Consider the following 20146-nt stretch of genomic DNA (forward strand, 5'->3'; position numbering starts at 1 on the left):
CTTATGCTAGCTGGGGTTCTTGACATTTGGGCATCCGCTGACAATGCCGGTTTGTGCTGGGAGTTTTGTGATAAAGAGGTGAAATCTAAGCCAGAATCAGGGAAAGTTTTCCTATTGGTTGCAAGCCTGTGTTGCAGTATCTCCAGGCCCACCAGGCTCTTAGTGATTCAGATGCTTCTTTTTTTTTTTTTTTAAGCATCTTAGATACAGAGTTTCTTGGGCCTAAATACTGTGTTACTTAGAAATTTAGTTGTTAGATTGGTTCCTCATTTTCTAAAGTTGTGCCTCACATTTTTCTGGACTTTCCAAGAACCATAAGGTGTCACCAAGGCAGTATACGGACCCATATTAAATATTAAATATGATGTTCATGAGTTAGGGTATGACTGTCACTTATTTAATCACATATATCCCATTAATTTTAGTAGTAATTTCTTAATTGTACTGCTTGGCGTTTGAAAATATATATATATATATAATAGCTTCACCGAAGATTTACAAAAATATTTTTAAAGATATTTATTTATTTGAAAGGCAGCATTACAGACAGAGAGAGAGAGAGAGAAAGAGAGAAAGAGAAAGAGATCTTCCATGCACTGGTTCAATCCTCAAATGGCTTCAACAACCAGGGCTGGGCCAAGGCAAAGCCAGGAGCCAGAGCTTCTTCCAGGTCTCCCACATTGGTGCAGGGACCAAGGACTTGAGCCATCCTCTGCTGCTTTCCTAGGCTCAGTAGCAGGGAGCTGGATCAGAAGTGGAGCAGCTGGGACTGGAGCCCATATGGGATGTATTTTACAAAATTAATCCTTGTGATAAGCTCAGGAAGATGCCTATTTCAGACTTGCTACAGTGTTCACCTGTTTTCTTCCTTTTTGGTGGCCTTATGTTAAGTTACCTAAGTCTTTCTATTTGAAGGTACCATAAAAATACCAGAATAGTCGACCAAATATCTATAATTAAAAATATTTGAGGATTTTTACTTAAAAAATGGGTTTTACTTTCAAAGTAAGTTACAGTTACATTTCTAGCATTTGGTCATAATAAAAATATTTAGCAAACATTATAATAAAATACAATGAACTTGTATATAAAACAACCACCAAAAAAGATTCAACATTTTTTTTAGCCTCTTTAATAGCCCAGTGCAACTATTTTAACATAGTGGGAAATATTGAAGGGTTGGAAACAGAAACTTGGAATGTTTTATGCCGATGGGAGTTTTTATTAGTCACTTCCTTTTACTAAATTTTTGTTTTAATTACCAGAGTAATAAAAATATCCTATTTTTATACTGCACGCTTCTCTGGGGCTGTGTTTTCGTGGGTTACATCTGCTAAATTGGACCCCAAGTAGTTAATAGAAATTACCTTTAAAATGTTTTTCTCATTCTACTTAATTCTAGGAAACCATAGTGTAAAGGGGTTGCTCTCATTTTATCCATTTTTAGTGTCTTTCATTGTTTTGTATATAAATTCATAAGAATTCTTTTATTCTAATTTGATAGCAGTTTTAAAGAAACAAAATATAAGTAGGGAATTTTTAAAAATCTTTCATGTTGGGATGTAGGATTGATTATTAACTAACCTGCAGTTATTGTTCATTTGAAACCTACATGTCTCTTCCTCCAGCAAATAATTATTGAGTAGCAATCTAGGTTCTTTGTAAGACCCTGACCTTGATGCTAAGTGGAGACTTATTTGCATGGACAAATAAGTCCAAAATTCAGACACTAGGGAAGGACTCAAGGTAGCATTCAGGGACAGGCATTTGGCTCAGCAATTAAGATCCATATCTGAATGCCTGATTTGAATTCCAGCTCCACTTTGGACCCAGCTTCCTGGAAATGCATTCTCTAGGAGGCAGCAGCAGATGGCTGAAGTCCTTAGGCCCCTGTCACCCATGTAAACGACCCAGATTGAGTTCCCAGCTCCTGGCTTTGGCGTGGCCCAGCCCCAGGCCAAATGCAGGCATTTGGGAAGTGATGGATGGAGGATATCTCTCCATCTGTCTTTCAAATAAAATGAAAATAAGTAAATTAAAAAAAAATTAAGGTAGGATGGGGGTAGGCAGAGTTGGGGGGCAGTCATTTCTAGGTGAGTAGTATGAGACAAGAAACCATGGCAAGAAAACAGGAATGAGTGGAATAGTATTTGGGTTATGTAATGGATGATGAGGGATTGTGGATGATTAAGGTAGCAAGTAAAGTTTTGGGATATAGTTTTTATTAGAAAGAGAAATATTAAATAAGATTGTAAGTGAATAATAAAAATCATGATTCCAAACTTTAAAATATTGAGATTCTGAGATTGAATCTCAAATTTTTTTATCAAATATTCTAAGAAAGCTGCTTGTGTTTCAACTGCTGATATGCCTCGGGGGCCTTCAACACTGGTCCCGCAATTGGTGATGGCAGAGGGAGAGTCCCAGCTTAGTTAGGATAAGTCTTTGTTAGATGCTAAGGTTTCTGTAATCTCATACATGTTAATAGATTCTTCTGTTATGTTCAGTTTAAATGATACAATAGAATCATTTTTTCTTAAGAGTTTATTTCTACAGAAGAAATTTCACTGTCCTGTGTACTTAGAAATCTACTGTCTATGAAACTTTGTATTCCACCTTCCCATTCCCATTCAACATGCACTAAGGATTTTCTTATGACATTAAAAATATTTCAAATACTTTTTCATGACAATGTTACTTAATAATTTCCTACATCATTTAGACTTGTTTTTTCTCAGTGTTTTAATGTCATAATGCATTCATTAAACATTCAGCAAAGAATTTTTCTCTGCATTTGTGTATTTAGGATGGATTCCTAGAAATAATGATCAGAGAGAAGCTTTAAAGTTTTTGATGGCTAAAAACTTTTTCAAAAAAGTTTTGATATGCACACCGTTAGCAAAGAGCATACTGATTTCATCCCATGTTTGATTCATTTTTAAAATCTTTGATAATTTGATGAGCTTTAATATCTAATTTTAATGTTGACTTTCATTTTATATTTTAAATTATGAAGTTGTGCAAGTTGATTAAGAAGTGAAACCTAGATAAAATTAAAGCCATCTGAAATCTCCTAACTTGCATATTAGATGATTGTTTATTGTTTCTTCATTTCTTCTGTTTTCTGTCTCTGCTCTTTATAAAATAGAGAAAAACTACCTAGTGCATACATTTGTCATAGGATTAATTGATAATACTGACTGCTGATCGTACCTCATGCTGTGCTTAGGTGTGTTTGTTTTATCTTGTCAGCAGTCTTCAGGCTCACTGAGGGCAAGGCCTGTGGTCCACATGGTTTTATCCTGATTCTTCTCCATGGTTTGGCACATGGTAGATATTTCATGAATACATTTTTAATATTACATGTCATGTAGTACTTAAATCTGCTAATGGTGGAAAAGAACAGAAGCAAGTAAAGGGGTCTGAGATGAGTCATAATTCTTGGGGTGGGCACTGTGGCACTAGTGGGCTGAGCCACAGCTTGATGCCCACATCCCATCATGGAGTGCCTGTCAGAGTCTTGGCTACTCCACTACTTGCTAATGCATTCTGGGAGGCAGCATATGATGGTTCAAGTGCTTAGGCCTCTGCCATCCATGTGGGAAAACCCAGATGGAGTTCCTGGCTTCAGTCAAGTCTATAATTTCACTTATTTTGGAAAGTAAAAGCTAACATACTGGACGTTATGTCAATGTCAGGCTTAAGGACTTTACATGTACTTTCTAATTTAGCTTGACAACAACTATATAAGGCTTTTATTATTGTTTTGCTTGACTGATGCTGGAGAGGTGAAGCTGGCCAAGGTTACTGAAATTTCCGATGTATTCTGAATAGCGGTACCTGTTAAGCTTGTTTGTTTTAGATTAGGAGTAGAATAGCAGAATCAATTTTTTATAAAGATTCTTTTTTTTTTTTTTATTTAGAGGTACACAGTTCTTTATTTGAAAGACAGTTACAAAGAGAGGTAAAGAGAGAAAGTCTTCCATCCGTTGATTGACTCCCCAAATTGCCACAAAAATCAGCTGAGCTGATCCAAAGCCAGAAGCCAGGCACTTCTTCCGGGTCTCCCACATGGGTGCAGAGCCCCAAGGACTTGAGCCATCCTTCACTGCTTTTCCGGGCACATTAGCAGGGAGCTGGATCAGAAGTGGAGCAGAACCAGCACCCATATGGGTTGCCGGTGCTTCAAACCAGTGATTTAACCTGCTGTGCCACAGTGCCAGCCCCTATATTGATTCTTATCAATGATTATAGTTCTCTGCTTGATGACATTGTTACCCCTTCACTCTAATTTGCTGAGGTACCTGCTGTAAGACTGGATTACAGCATGCTATCATGTTTAAAATAAAAGTTTTAGGTAGAAAAGAAACTCAGGTAGTCTGGGTCGAAGAACTAAAATGTGTACTGTCTGGAGAAGGAGGTAGAGTGTATGAGATCAGCTAGACCTGGGATTTGAACACTGGCTTTCCATTTTCTGGTTGTGACCCTCTCTCAGTTTCTCTTTGATTTCTAATCTGTCAGACACTATCTACTGATTCAAGATAACGAATGTAAAAGTGCTTGACACAAAGAAGGCATTCAAAATTGTGAAAGGATTTAGCCGTATCCATATTTATGTTTTGTTTTTCTGTTTATCCCCTGGGTCTCAGTTGTATTCTGATTAATTGGAATTCCTACATTTAAAATTTCTGTAAAATCATTTACTTTTATTGCTTCTAATACGTCAGTTTATATTTTAAGATTTTCAAAGGGCTTTCAAATCTTTATGTCTTTTAGGGTGAAGCTAAAATTAGCTTTTGTTCTTTGTTCTTAGTCATCTGTGCTCATTTCCTATTCAAAATTATGTGGGCTTACTTTTATCCCTATTCTGTGATTTAGTCTGTTTCAAATCTTGGCTTTTACTTTCCAATTTATTTTTATCATTTTGTACACTTGGGAACAGTGTCCCTGTGTAATTAAGCTATCTGCTCATTGTTGACTTAACACTTTTAAAAAATCTTTGTCATCATTTTCTCTGATGGCCCCATTGAATTGGTGATCTTATGTATTAGATATTACCTGGAATGCTTCTATAATTTTAAATGACTAGTACAGATCTAAAAGACTTAAAATGTGCAATAAATGATCTATTTAGGTAAAGTACATTTTATTTCTTTTCTTTTAAGATTTATTTTATTTATTTGAAAGTCAGAGTTAGAGAGAGGGAGAGACAATAGAGAGAGGTCTTCCATCCACTGGTTTATTCCCCAAATGGCCACAACAGCCAGCCCAGCCTGGACCAGGGTGAACCCAGGGTTCTCTCAACTGGGTGCAAGAGCCCAAGCGTTTGGGCCTTCCTCTGCTGCTTTTCCCATGCACATTATTGGGCAGCTGGATTGGAAGTGGAACAGCTAAGACATGAACTGGTGTCCATATGGGATGCCAGCATCAGAGGAGGTGGCTTAATCCAGTATGCCACAATGCTGGTCCCATTGTTTCTATTTACTAAGAAAAGTGATTTAAGTAAGATAAAAACCGTGGGTTAAACAATGTTAAAATAAAAGCAGTGCCATGCATTATAAAAATGGATTTCGATGGAGAAACTGCATTTTGCTTATTTTGAGTACTTCAATTTGATTTTTAAAATTAAATTTTGAGTTTAATATTTAAATATATTTTATCACATTTGTAAATATAGACAAGATGTAAAATGATTGTGAAAATCATCTATAATTCTTACCTACATATAATTTTCTTACCTTTGTTTTTATTTTTTAACCTTTTTATAATTTTAAAAAATTTATTTGAAAAACTGGAAAATAAACAAAGGGAGACCCACCTGCTGGTTCACTTCCTAAATGGCCACAGTGGCTGGAGTTGGGCCCATGGAAAGCCAGGAGCTCAATCCAGGTTGGCCATGTGGGTAGCAAGAACCCAATTATTTGAGCCTTCACTGCTGCCTCCTAGGGACTACTTGAGCAGAAAACTGGAATCGGGAGCCAGAGCCAGGAATCAAACCAAGCAGCTTAACTGCTAGGCTAAATGCTTTCCACTCTTTGCTTTTATTTTTAAGTCTTTTAATCCATATAACATATCCTTTTTAAAAAGTACAGGTTTGGGGCCGGCGCTGTGGCATAGCAGGTAAAGCCGCTGCCTGCAGTGCTGGCATCCCACGTGGGTGCCAGTTTGAGTCCATGAGTCCGGCTGCTTCACTTCTGATCCAGCTCTCTGCTGTGGCCTGGGACAGCAGATGGTCCAAGTCCTTGGACCCTTGCCCCAGCATGGGAGACCCATGGCTTCGGATCAGCGCAGCTCTGGCCCTTGCGGCCATTTGGGGAGTGAACCAGCGGATGGAAGACTGACTCTCTCTCTCTCTCTCTCTCTCTCTCCCCCCCCCCCTTCCCTGCCTCTCCTCTCTCTATGTAACACTGACTTTCAAATAGATAAATCTTTAAAAAAAAGTACAGGTTACTCTAGAATTCACAGAAAAATGGAATTGAAAGTTTATTTTGTTGCAAAAATTTTTGAAACCTAGGCATAGTATTTTCATAATACAGATTTTCCATCAACTTTTTAAAAAGATCCCTCATGTGCTTGTGTAGTTTGTTTCTTTTTCCTTCTTTTCTGTTTTTTTTTTTTATTTTTATTTTATCTTTTTGTTTCTTTTCACTGGATATCTTATGGTAGTTCTTCTCTGTCATTGAATATCCTTTTAGGAGATCATTTTTATTGGCTGAATGTCATTTAGTCTGTTCAAGTGCTATAATTTAATCCAGGTTATGTTGTTGGATATTTAGATTGTAACCAGCTTTTTCTTCTTTCTCATTGTAATAAGTCACAGTGAGATAAATGTGTAAATAGGTCAGTGTCCACATTGATATTTTTAACATATTCCAGATGTAATCATGCAAATTGTCCTCTAGAAATGTTGCACCAGAGTATAGACTTAGCAGCGGTGCATGAATGTCCGTCTCTCTGCACCTACCACTGTTTCCCCACGCTGCCTGTTTTTGTTAATTTGATAGACAAGAATAGTCATAATAGTGCTGAGAATCTGCTTTTGTAGAGTAATGAAGACTGAGTCTGAGTTCCTGTTGGCACACTAACTGGTTATGTATGTGATGTTACACAGATTTCTTAGTAATTTCCAGCTGTTTTTTGGTCTGTAAAATTACATGAAATAAGATATTTCACTGTAATATCATGACTGGAAATTAAGTGATAATGTGTGTGGCTGAACCTAAATCCTTGGGCCCTTTATTGGAGCACAATTTCCCTTGTTATATAAACACTGAGCATCCTTAATCCAAAATCCAAAAAACCCCCAAATCTGAAGCTTTTTGAAGTCAACAGGACACTGAAACTAGGAAATTCCACACCATGAAGTTTTGTTTGATGCACAAGAATCATTAAAAATATTGTATAAAAGTACCTGCAGACTATGCATATTAGGCATATATGAAATATACATTATTTTGTGTTTGAACTTGGGTCCTATCCTCAGGATATCCCATGATGTATGTGCAAATATGCTGAATAAAAAATTGGAAACACTTCTGGACTCAAACATTTTAGGTAAGGGTATCTCAGCCTGTACCAAATTTTATACCTCGTAGTAGCAGGTATAAAAGAAAGTTGTTCACTTTTATATACCATTTGAGTACCCACTGAACGGGTAGATAAATTTTAGGGCCTAGAGCCAACATGTTTTCAGTTGATTCTCTTGATTTTTGGGAAGTAATGCCCTAATAATATCTGTTTCCCCCCCAGTATTTCAATTGTATCTTTTTTTTCCCTTGTTGTATTACAGTGGCTAAAATCAAAGAACAGTATTGATTAATAGGCATATAGAACTTCTTTCTAATTTTACTGGGCTTTCATTTTGGTATTTTGCTTTTTAAAATTCTGGTGACTGTTTTTAAACACAGGTGTCCTGTGCTTATATATGCATGTTATGAAAATTGTTGTAAGAGTTAAATGTGAGAGACATAAAAATAGACTTGCATGTTAAAAGGGGAATCCCTGAAGTGATTACATCTCTAAATATCTTTTAAGAAACGTCTTCAATATATTTTCAGTGTTGAGACATAATCTCTTCCTTTTTCCTTGAACATGCAATCCATCAGGATAAATCCAGGAAAACTGAAATCTTACTGCTTTCAACCCACCTACTAGTTCTGTTCTTATCTCAGTATTATACATTTTGAGGCCTATTTTTTTATAGTTGTCCACTTGTTACATCATACCTTAAATATGAGTAATAGTAAAGGAAATTTGTGCTCCCCAGAACAAGCCCCTTCAAATGAAGTAGCAGGATTGATGTTCCTGTACCCTCCTCACCCAGCCCCTTAGGCATCTTTGCAAAGCACCATTTCCTGCCCGTCAAAAAGTCCCACATAATTTATAAACTCCAAAGAGAAGTGCCACTGAATTTCCAGAGGCAATGCATTGTGACGTCGTGATGTTATGATTAAATAATTTTTGCACTGAACTCACAGTTTACTGAGTTGAAAAGTGATTCGGTATAGCAGCATATATACTACATGAAAATATGGCAGTCACAAATCCAGAGAGTGCCTTTCTCCACTAAGGTTACTAACATTTTGCTTACTCTTGTCTTTTTTCTACACTGTTCCAAAAATGAATCCAGCCAACATTGTATTCTAAACTACCATCTGCATGCCGAGAACTATTGTATTTATGTCTGTAATCCTGAGTTTCATACACTACTGACTTGTAGACAGCTCCACTTAGAGAGCTATTGGTATCTGAAACTAAAATTACCTTCAAGTTTATTTCTTTCTCAAGTTGAATAAATGTTATCCCCTCACTTTCAGCTGCTCAAACGAAAACTGTAGACACTCTTGATATCTCAGGTCATTTTCCACACTCAAATCTGACACAACAGCATTTAGTACATGTAATAAGTTGAATTAACAAGGTTGTTCAATATTGGAAAATCTGTTGATATTGAATAAAACCTACCTGGTTATTTAATTATTATAATTTGAGTATGCTAAATAATTTTCTTATATTTTGGGCTTTTAAATCTAATTAAGATTTTTCTATACAACTTTTTTTTGTTGTTGGGTTTTGTTCGATAGTTACACTAGCCTCATAAACCAGCTGGAATGCCTTCCATCTTCTTGAGCACCCTAGAGTAATCTAAATAAAATGAGAGTTGCTGGAAGCTTTGAGGTTTTGCTAGAACACATCATAGAACCAATGGAATAGCATCCTTTATCTGGAATGGAATAAACTACATAAATCTTTTAATAAAGTTTTCACTTCTTCCGTGATTATTTGTACTTGCAGTCTCTTCATAAGTCTGTTTTGGTTATAGTTTCTTAATAGTTGGTACACAGATTTATGCAGAAATGTTACATTTAAAGAACTTTTTCCATTGCACTGAAAACTTGTAGTGGAATGTACTTGTAGAGCTCCCAGATCTCTTGGTCAGATTTTTCAGAAACCATTCATTCATTCATTCATCTGTCATTTAGAACCAGCTCTCCTTTTTATTAAGCAGTTTTACTTTTTATTTTTGCTTCCTAGTTTGTTTCTGCTTTTGATTTTATTCTTTTATCCACCTTTATTTTGGTTTATTTGCTCACTTTACTCTTTCCAGTGTAAATGGTTTATTCTTTTGTTTCTTGTTTTCTATTAAATGTATTTACAACATAAATTTTTCTTTGATTATCAGTTTGGCCACTTCCTATAGATTATCATTTTATTATCCATTTCTAAATACTCTTAAACTTCTTTTATTAAACTACAGAGTTATTTGGAAAGGAGTTTTAATTTATAGTTACTTTTTTTTAAGGTTTATGATTGTTTTTGGCTATCCAGCTGCTGCTAAGCTCTCATTTTTATGTATAATGGTCAGAATGTGTTTCTACTCTCAACATTTTCTTCAGTGCTTGGAAAAAGCTGGTCTAGTATAGATGTCTGCATCTCATCCTTAAAAGTCAAACAACCCAGAGTGAATAGTAATATTATGTGAGCAACTGAAGTAGTTTTTTGTTGTTGTTATTTAAATACCTGTATACCTTGGAGTTCAGGTATACACATAATCATCATTTAAGACCCATGAATAAGAGTAATAAATCTAATACTTTGGGTTATCAGGCATTGTGTCCCATTCATGTGAGGATAGGCTGTTGTAACTTTCACAATAAACTGACCTCCCAGCTTATTTTAAAAATATTTAAGTCCTTAAAAAGAATCTTCCTGCTGACAGATGTCCCCACCCCATGGCCCTCATTGTGCTCCCTTCTGTGGGTTTTCTAGACTTGCCTGGCGGTTGGGAGTTGTGGCCTCTCCGTGCTGCCCACTCTGCTCTTGTTTCCAGTTTAATAGTGTTTCAGGGAATATCTTCTGAGTGCTCCCACCCTAACTGTGAGATGGTAAAATTTCATAAATAGAAATGAATTTTAATGTCCTGGTTATGGTTGGGATTATCAACTGTTCAAATAGTAGTGGACTCAGAGAAGTCATTCCACATTTACAACCTTTCTTTTGAATAAGAACATGAGCAGAGCATAATAAGCAACTGAAGCCAAATCCTGATTCCACAAGATAGAAACACTTTTCTGTATTTAAAAAAAAAAAAAATGCTTCAGAGTATGGGTAGTATGTATATCAAGTATGATTGTTTTGAATCAGGAATCAGCTTATAAGAAAAAAATGCACAGAGTGAATTTTGTGAGGTTGGTTGAGGCAGGGAGTTTTCCTGCAGGCCCGGATAGCTGGGGAGCCTGTACCTGGTTGGCAGCTGCAGCACAGCTTTGAGACCATTTCATGCTGGGATTGCACCTGAGTGAAGACCTGGCAGGTGCACAAAGTACTTTGGAACTCCGGAGTGGCAGCCAGCAGCCAGAATGCTAATTTGGCAGATGTGCTACTGGCTGCTGATTCTTGGGCCTGAGCAGTCCTCACAATTACAGGTAGATCATAAGTATTTATTTCCTACTTTGGTAACAAATGAGTCCTTAACTTTTATGTACATTTTAATAGATTGCATGTATATTTCAGGATATATACCTAATGTAAATGGGATAGTTCTACATGGATTTATATATGATCAAAATCCTGAAATAATTTTCATTTATAAACCTAGAGTGTATAGACTTCTCATGCTTCCCAATGTGTGATAGCCTCTTGCTCAACTTTTTGTGTTACCTCTTAAAAAAGAGAATCAGGGCCAGCGCCGCAGCTCGCTTGGCTAATCCTCCACCTGCGGCGCCAGTATCCCAGGTTCTAGTCCCAGTTGGGGTGCCGGATTCTGTCCCAGTTGCTCCTCTTCCAGTCCAGCTCTCTGCTGTGGCCTGGGAAGGCAGTGTAGGATGGCCCAAGTCCTTGGGCCCTGCACCCACATGGGAGACCAGGAGGAAGCACCTGGCTCCTGGCTTCGGATCGGTGCAGCACACTGGCCGTAGCAGCCATTTGGGGAGTGAACCAACAGAAGGAAGACCTTTCTCTCTCTCTCTCTCTCTCTCTCTCTCTGTATCTATCTAACTCTGCCTGTCAAAAAAAGAAAGAAAATTAAAGCTCCCAGGAGTATTAAAAAAAAAGAATCAGAATTAGAAGGTAAAATAAAATGCTCAGTTACTTATTGTGGAAATACTAGTTCTGAACACTGATTGATCAGTTAACTGCCAAATCTTTGCTTCCCCAGTAACTTTTTGTTTATCAAACCCAATAAATAGGTTGAAAGTTTCTTCCAAGAGGGAGAAATGGAGTAAGCTGATTCCATGCCCACTCGCATCCTTCTTTCCATGTGGGTGCATATGTGTACCTACACATAAACGCATTAGCACACAAGCACAGAGGAGGAAAGGTGTGGGATTAAGGAAGGAAAGCAGAGCCGGAAGTATACTAAGATTCTTATATTTAATAGCATTTCCTCAATTTTTTAGTTGGAGTAATCGTTTGGTTTATTAGGCTGTCCTTACAAAATCCATTGCACTTACCCCCTTCCTTAAGGGCCTCCCCACTTAGATATGAAAGTATCTTAATACCCTAACTGATTTTTCCTTGAGGATTTTGATTTTTGTGGGGAGAATATCAGAAGGAGCAATCAGGGTGGAATATTTAGGTTGCCAAGTGCATCTAGGTATCTGAAGTGCTGGAAAGAATGAAAGAAGGGTTGGTTAGAAAAGGAGGAAGAGCAGGGTTGGCATAGTGGTAGTGGTGTAGCAGATAAAGCTACCACCTGTGGCACCGGCATCCCATATGGGCTCCAGTTGGAGTCCCTGCTGCTCCCATTCCAACCCAGCTCCCTGAGAGGGCAGTGGAGGATGGCCCAAGTTGGTCTTCTTCCAGAGACCCGGAAGAAGCTGGTCCTGGCTTTGGACCAGCCCAGCTCTGGCTGTTGCAGCCATTTGGGGAGTGAACCAGCAGATGGAAGACCTCTCTCTCTCTCTCTGTCTCTCCCCGTCTCTCTGTGTAACTCTGCCTTTCAAATAAATAAATCTTTGAAAAGAAAAGGAGGAACAGCACAGGAAAAGCTGACGTGCTCCTGAGGAAGGCCCTTTCTCTTACCTTTCCCTATCACTCTGTCAGTCCTGGCCCACTGGGTCCTGTGGACGCAGGGAAGGACCGAGGAGTTGAGAGTGGTAGACTGGTTAGTTTTACAGAGAACTACAAGATAAAGTCAGACCAGAGGTTGTCTGATGGACACAAGAATGCTATTCTCTCCACTCACTGGTGTTTCTCCTTTTTGTCTCTAAGTTACTGTGCTTTCAGTTCATCTCATTCATTCATTGATGTGTACGCACATGTCTCTTTCGCATCTCCTGCTCTACTGAATCCATTCTTCTAAAGTTCTTATCCCACCAAAATGGGGAGGGGAGAGGCTTTTGAAACAATTCTGGTCCTACTTTACCACCTGCATAAATATCTTCTTGTATCTTATTTTTCTGCTGAACCTATGTATCATCTCTTCTCCAGCACACTTGTTTCCTAACCAGGAGCTTTTAACACATGTCCTGTGGCTTCCCAAAGGGTCAGTGAGTAGAATTTGATGACCCTGTGTTGATGGATGGGATGTTGCATGCTCTCTAATTGAAGTTTAGTGCTTCCTCTAGTTGTGAATGTCAGCACCAAACCCACTAATAGCAGTATTCACTCACAGAAATCACAATGTTTTCTATGTTACAGTTGAAGCAAATACCCTGACATATCATCTGTACTTGTAACTTCTTCAAAATCATGAGTGTTATTATTAGATCTGCTGCTACATCCTGTTATTTATTTCACTATATTGTAATTTAAAATATGTTGATGATTGTAATGTATGTTGGCCCCTTTTGTAATGCAATCGTGTCCTCTTTTGTCTTTAGTTTCTAATCTTGATTAGACCTGTTGGCTCTGTCTTGGAAAATGTCTCATGTTTCTTTCTTTTTTTCCTGCCTAACCTTAGATCCTGGTCACCTTCTGTTTAGATTATTATACCTTCCTGACTTACTGTCTTTTGTGTTTCTTACCTCCCAAAACAAATGCAGCTGGAGCTACCTCATATAATATAGTTAGGAACAAGTCATTCACATGCTCAAAAACCTTCAGTGATTCCTCATTACCTTTCCAAAATGTGAGTAGAAATCATTATTCCCGTTCTCCAGAACTTTCAGTTGTTTCCCATCACCAGAATTGAAACTTGTTAATATGGCATTCAAGACTTGCCATGACTAGCCACATCTTCACTTTCTAGCCTCTTCTTCTGGAATCTGACACTTGAAAAACTTCATGGAAAAATGAAACTTAGAGATAAGTTTACTTTCGTGTGTTTTTTTTAAATCCATGCATAGTTTTTTTCATAATACCCATTTTCCATGAACTCTTTGAAGAACGTTCTGTTTATGGATCAGTCACACAGTGCTGTGTGTTAGCGTCTCTCACATTTCTGTGCCTTTGATCCTGTTGTTTTTTTGGGCAGGGTCCTTTTATTTCACTGCCTTCCTTACTCTCCTCTTCCCGCTACCATACACAGGTACCCCATAGTGTGTATAAAAATATGCCATTGCTGTCTTTCCTTATTCACATATGCGTTGCCTCTTAGAACGTTCCCAAATCTTGGGCTTTGTTTTTGGATTCTGTAATGTGTCTTTGTTAATACCATTACCTTTGGCATGCCTTGTATTATACCGATGCGCATTTATTTCCCTGGTAAATTTTTTTTAAGATTTATTTATTTATCTGAAAGTCAAAGTTTATAGAGAGAGAGGAAGAGATGGAGAGAGAAATCTTCCATCTGCTGGTTCACTCCCCAAATGACTGCAATGACAAAGGCTGGGCCAAGGAGAAGCCAGAAGTCGGGAGCTTCTTCCAGGTCTCCCACATGGGTAGCAAGGGCCCAAACACTTGTGCCATCCTCTGCTGCTTTTCCTAAGCCATTAGCAGGGAGCTGGATCAGAAGTGGAGCACCCAGGACATGAACTGGCACCCGTATGGGATTCCAGCAAGTCACCAGCTGCGGCTTTACTCACTACACTATAACATGGGCTCCTCCTGCTTAATGTTACCCTCCTTAAGAGTAGCAGTAGTTGGGGCTGGTAGCATCCCAATATAGGCACCAGTTCATGTCCTAGCTGCTCCTCTTCAATCCAGTTCTCGCTTATGGCAGGGGTTTGGGCCCCTGCATGCACGTGAGAGACCTGGAAGAAGCTCCTGGCTTCAGATCAATCCAGCTCTGGCCATTGCAGACATTTGAGGAGTGAACCAGCAGATGGAAGACCTCTCTCTCTGTCTCTCTAATAATAAATAAATCTTAAAAAAAATTTTAAAAAAGAGAGTAGCAACCATGTTCATCCTTCTGACTTCTGTGTTATCCCTTTCTCATAGTCAGCGTTCAGATAAATGTTTCTTGAGTTAGGAAGTGAATTCATTGGATACTGAGTTATAATCATGGCTTATGCTGCTTTATTCCTGTCTCTTGTCAAAGTATTTCTTTAAAGCGGTATTATTTGTATAGAATTTTTTAAAAAAATTTGGTCACCAGCTAATATCTATAAAATTCCCTAAGAGCTAAGGTACTCTATATGTAAATCATGTTATTATCAATAAAATTAACTCCTTAGTCAGTTTAGCTTCTCAATGGTTAATAATCTATGAATCTTTTGAGAAAGCCAACTCAAAGTGTAGCAATTGATTACTTTAGAAAGTTCTGTGGTAAGCACTCTTCTATGAAAGGAGGTTAATGGGTATAGGAGTGCCTCAATGAAAATATAAAATAAGTCATAAAAATTGGGTTTTGTACTGCGGTTTCCCCTTATGTGTAAATCTTTTTAAAGATATATTTTAGCATTCACTTTGTGACAGGCACTGTTTTTTTTTTTTTTAAGATTTATTTATTTGAAAGAGTTACACAGAAAGAGAAGAGGCAGAGAGAGAGAGAGAGAGAGAGAGAGGTCTTCCATCTGATGGTTCACTCCCCAATTGGCCACAATGGCCGGAGCTGTGCCGATTCGTAGCCAGGAGACTGTAGCTTCTTCTGGGTCTCCCCCGTAGGTGCAGGGGCCCAAGGACTTGGGCCATCTTCCACTGCTTTCCCAGGCCATAGCAGAGAGCTGGATCGGAAAAAGAGCTGCCGGGACTAGAACTGGCGCCCATATGGGATGCTGGTGCTTCAAGCCAGGGCGTTAACCCACTGTGCCACAGCGCCGGCCCCAACAGGCACTGTTTTAAGTTAATGTTATATTAACTCATTTAATCCTTATAAAACCCTACACTTTTGATGATGTTGTTATCACTTTTTGGGTAGCTGAGGAAACAGATACAGAGGCATGAAGGTACTTGATTAGTTTTGGGGGAGAGAGTACGGTATGGTATTGGTCCTTATGTCCATACATTATAAAATCACCCTTTTATTCATCCTCTTTTTCTTTGGATTCTATGCCAGAGGAAATTGTACCCTGGAATTTATAGTTAAGTGTCCAAAGACAAGTTTCAGAATTCTGGTAAGTCTGATCTCTATAGTTAATGGTGGCTCAATAGGACGAAGTGGTCCAGTCTAGTCTACCTCCCTTTTTCATTGGCCAGAGGTTTGGTAATGAGAAATAATTTGGAGAGAGCTAGGTATTTAAAAATGGGTGTACGTATGTGTGTGTGTCACGTATTTGAGACACAGAGAAAGAGCTCCCATCTACAGCTTAACTCCTCAAATGCCTGCAGTGGCTGGTACTGGACCAGGACAAGCTGAGAGCCGGAAACCTAATCCAGATCTCCTACATGGGTGGCAGGAACAGTTATTTGAACCATCACTACTGCCTCCCAGGGTCTGAATTATTAGGAAACTGGAGTCAAGAGCTAAAACCATGCATCAAACCCGTGCACTCCAATATGGAACATGGGCATCCCCACCATCCTCTTAACCACTAGGTTTAACACTGCTCTCCATATCGCTTTAAAAAAAAAAAAAAAAGATTTATTTACTTGAAAGAGTTACATAGAAAGAGGGAGAGAGAGAGACAGAGATCTCCACATGCATGCAGGGACCCACGCCTTTGGGCCATCCTCTCTGCTTTCCCAGGCACATTAGCAGGGGGCTGGATGGAAAGTGGAGCAGCCAGGACTAGAACTGGTGCCCATATAGGATGCCTGCATCACAGGTGGAAGCTTTACCTGCTATGTCACAGTGCCAGCCCCCCCATATCCCCCCCCTTTTTTTTTTTTTTTTTTTGACAGGCAGAGTGGACAGTGAGAGAGACAGAGAGAAAGGTCTTCCTTTTGCCGTTGGTTCACCCTCCAATGGCCTCTGTGGCCGGCGCATCATGCTGATCTGAAGCTAGGAGCCAGGTGCTTCTCCTGGTCTCCCATGAGGGTGCAGGGCCCAAGCACCTGGGCCATCCTCCACTGCACTCCCAGGCCACCGCAGAGAGCTGGACAGGAAGAACAGCAACCGGGACAGAATCCGGCGCCCAAACCGGAACTAGAACCCTGGGTGCAGGCGCCGTAGGTGGAGGATTAGCGTATTGAACCGCGGCGCCGGCCCCCATATCCCTTTAAGTCAACAAAATAATGATATCAAAATGTGGCAAAGCAAGTTAAGAAAATGCTTATTATTACAGATCCTAGGAATTTTATATTTATTAGCTTATTAAATTTCAGGAAAAAAAAGTCCCCCCCCCCACAGTTGAGAAAGCTGAAGCATGGGGAGGTTAATTTGCCCAAAGCTGTTTTACATATATATGGTATAAAAACACTAGAGTCGGCAGGTGCCACGGTTCAATAGGCTAATCCTCTGCCTACGGCACCTGCACCCAGGGTTCTAGTTCCGGTTTGGGCGCCGGATTCTGTCCCGGTTGCTGCTCTTCCTGTCCAGCTCTCTGCTGTGGCCCGGGAGTGCAGTGGAGGATGGCCCAAGTCCTTGGGCCCTGCACCCTCATGGGAGACCAGGAGAGAAGCACCTGGCTCCTGGCTTCGGATCAGCGCGATGCGTCGGCCGCAGCACGCTGGCCGCAGCGGCCATTGGGGGGTGAACCAACTGCAAAGGAAGACCTTTTTCTCTGTCTCTCTCTCTTACTGTCCACTCTGCCTGTAAAAAAAAATAATAATAAATAAATTTAAAAAAACACTAGAGTCATTTCCATTTACATGAGGAACAATGTGCAATGATCATGTTCTTTAACATTACAATGCAAGTAGAAGCTTGGGGCAAGATTTAAAAAACTGGTAAAGAAGAGGCAATTTGATTTATTATATATACCTAGAAAACCCAAGAGCTCAGTGAAACACTGTGTAAAAGAAACATTGAGGAATCGGCCGCAGTGCCACCATCCCATATGGATGCTGGTTCCTGCTCCACTTCTGATCTAGCTTCTTGTTAATGCACCTGGGAAAGAAGCAGATGGCCCAAGTGCCTGAGCCCCTGCACCCATGTGGGAGGCCCGGAAGAAACTCCTGGTTCCTGGCTTCAGCATGGCCCAGCTTGTTGTATTTGCACGTGGTGGGAGGGAAACAAGGGAGCTCATTGGATCCTCTTTTAAAAAGGTGCTAATCCCCTCTCAGTAGTGTCCTGTTAGTATTAGGCTTGGTGTCCAATATTGTGTGGACCCCCACACTCTGACCAGTGCCTTCTTATCCCTCTTCTTTCACTGCATTCAGATGGCTGCACAAATAGCATCCTATAGCAGAAGCCTTCCCTGATCCCAGGTTCTTTAACCACTTTGCCATCACGGGACCTGTACTCTCTGTTCACGGTTTCTCCCCTGCCCCTTCACCATGCTACACTGTAAGCTGGAGCCGGAGAGGTCGTCCTTTGTTCTTGATGTAGTCTCAGAGGAGATTCCATTTGCTGAGGGAACCTGGTATTAAAAACTACAGTTAAGATCTGTAAGAGTTCTGAAGAGAGGGAGCATTGACGATTGCTTCGTATTGTAGCTGTGTTCTGTGAAGTTGCCGCAGTGAACTGGTGAGCACTGAACCATTTGCTCCTGTTCAACCTCTGCTGGGTTGTATGCCTTGGGCAACTCAAATTTTTACCACTTTCCTATGTATATGTCACTGGAATGACCTCAAAAAGCCCTAAGAGTATTAATTTGGGGGTTACACATAAATTTTAGCAAGTAAATAAGTTGATAAATATATAATGTAAATAATGAGGATCTACTGTACATCATCCTTTGAAGTTTTATTTGAAAGAGCTAGAGCTACAGAGAGAGAGAGAGAGGGAGGGAGGGAGGGAGGGAGGGAAAGAGGGAAAGAGAGAGAGAGAGATATCTTCAATCTGCTGGTTTGTTCCCCAAATGTCCACAACAGCCAGGACTGGCCAGGCCTAAATCAGGAGCCAGGAACCCCATCCAGGTCTCCCATGAGGGTGGCAAAAACTCAAGTTCTTGGGTCATCATCTGCTGCTTTCTCATCCAGGAAGCTGGATTAGAAGTGGAGGCTCACTCAATCCCATGCACTCCAATATGGAATACAGGGATCCCAAGCAGTAGCTTAAGTCACTGTGCCAACAACATCCATCCTATATCATTCTTTCAATAAATGTTTATTGAGTTTCTATTATGTGGCATCTTCCCGGAATTATGCACCATTTTAAGCATTTATCATGCCATAGCCATATGCCAAACCCTGTACAAAACTTTAATCATTCAAAGAAGGATTTTGTTGTTGAGGTTGTTCCAGCATTATTTTAGCATTCCAGGAATGGTATCATGGCAGAGTTAGAATTTTAGCTGAATCTTCAATAGTAATGGATTGGAGTTAATTAGAAGTTGTGGAAAAAAGTATTCCAGAAGAAACAAACTCTGCATGTTTACAAACTTGACTACACACCAGAATCACCTGAGAAGCTTTTTAAACACCTGTGGCCAGGCTTCCCAGACCAGTAAGAACAGATTCTGTAGGGGTGGCACCCTGACATCAGTGTATTTTTAAATCTCCCAGGATGACTCCAATGTGCAGCCTTAGCTGAGAGAATCACTGCTTTAAAAATGTGAATTTGACTCGAGTGTAAGTTATATTAGGAAGGTAAACAAAAGAGATTTTGGCCATCATTTGTTTAGCGTCCGTTGATCCAGCATCTGTTATGTTACAGATAATCTTGTAGGTAATGGAGATACCCCAGAAAACAAAACACAAGACGCCCTTCCCTGTTAGAGTTTGTAATCAGCTGGCATGAGCAGCTATTTAGGATGATTCCTGTTCCATATTTAACTGCTAACAGTATATGTGCATTTGTACTTAGAATTCTTACTATCTTAATTATTACATCACCTACTGATATGAACAGAACTCTATAATGAAAAATGTTATTGTAAACTTTTATGCCAGTTTCACTTAGTAATTCACTAAGTAATTTCTAACATGTCTATTTTTTTTCACTTCTCAGTGTTTTGCAGTTTCTTATATACCAGAGAATTTGTCTAAAATCAGTAGTATGCATTATTTAAAGGCAGTCGTATGAGGCTGTTAGCAGAACTATCACAAGCATTTAATTTCTCATCTTAATAAGAAGTGATATAAAAGCTCATATTTTCCACATTGATTTTTAAGAATTTATATTTTGATCCAACTTAGTTAATATTATACTTTTATTTGTCATAGTACATTTGTATTTCCTCTTCGATTATTCACTATCATGTCATGTCTTAATTTTTCCATCTGTTCCTTTATAGGGAACACATTTGATATACCGTTTATACTCTCTTCTATACCATTAGCA

At 39.3% G+C, this 20146-nt stretch overlaps 1 protein-coding gene across 3 annotated transcripts in view; it reads left to right on the top strand.

The window, feature by feature from the left end:
* The window catches only part of ZC3H12C (zinc finger CCCH-type containing 12C), a 78296-nt gene that overhangs the window by 1642 nt on the left and 56508 nt on the right, over positions 1-20146 (top strand). The window lies entirely within an intron of this gene.

This window comes from Oryctolagus cuniculus, chromosome 1 (genome assembly GCF_051225735.1).
Source record: "Oryctolagus cuniculus isolate XC-2025 breed Fujian yellow rabbit chromosome 1, ASM5122573v1, whole genome shotgun sequence".
Taxonomy (NCBI): Eukaryota; Metazoa; Chordata; class Mammalia; order Lagomorpha; family Leporidae; genus Oryctolagus; species Oryctolagus cuniculus.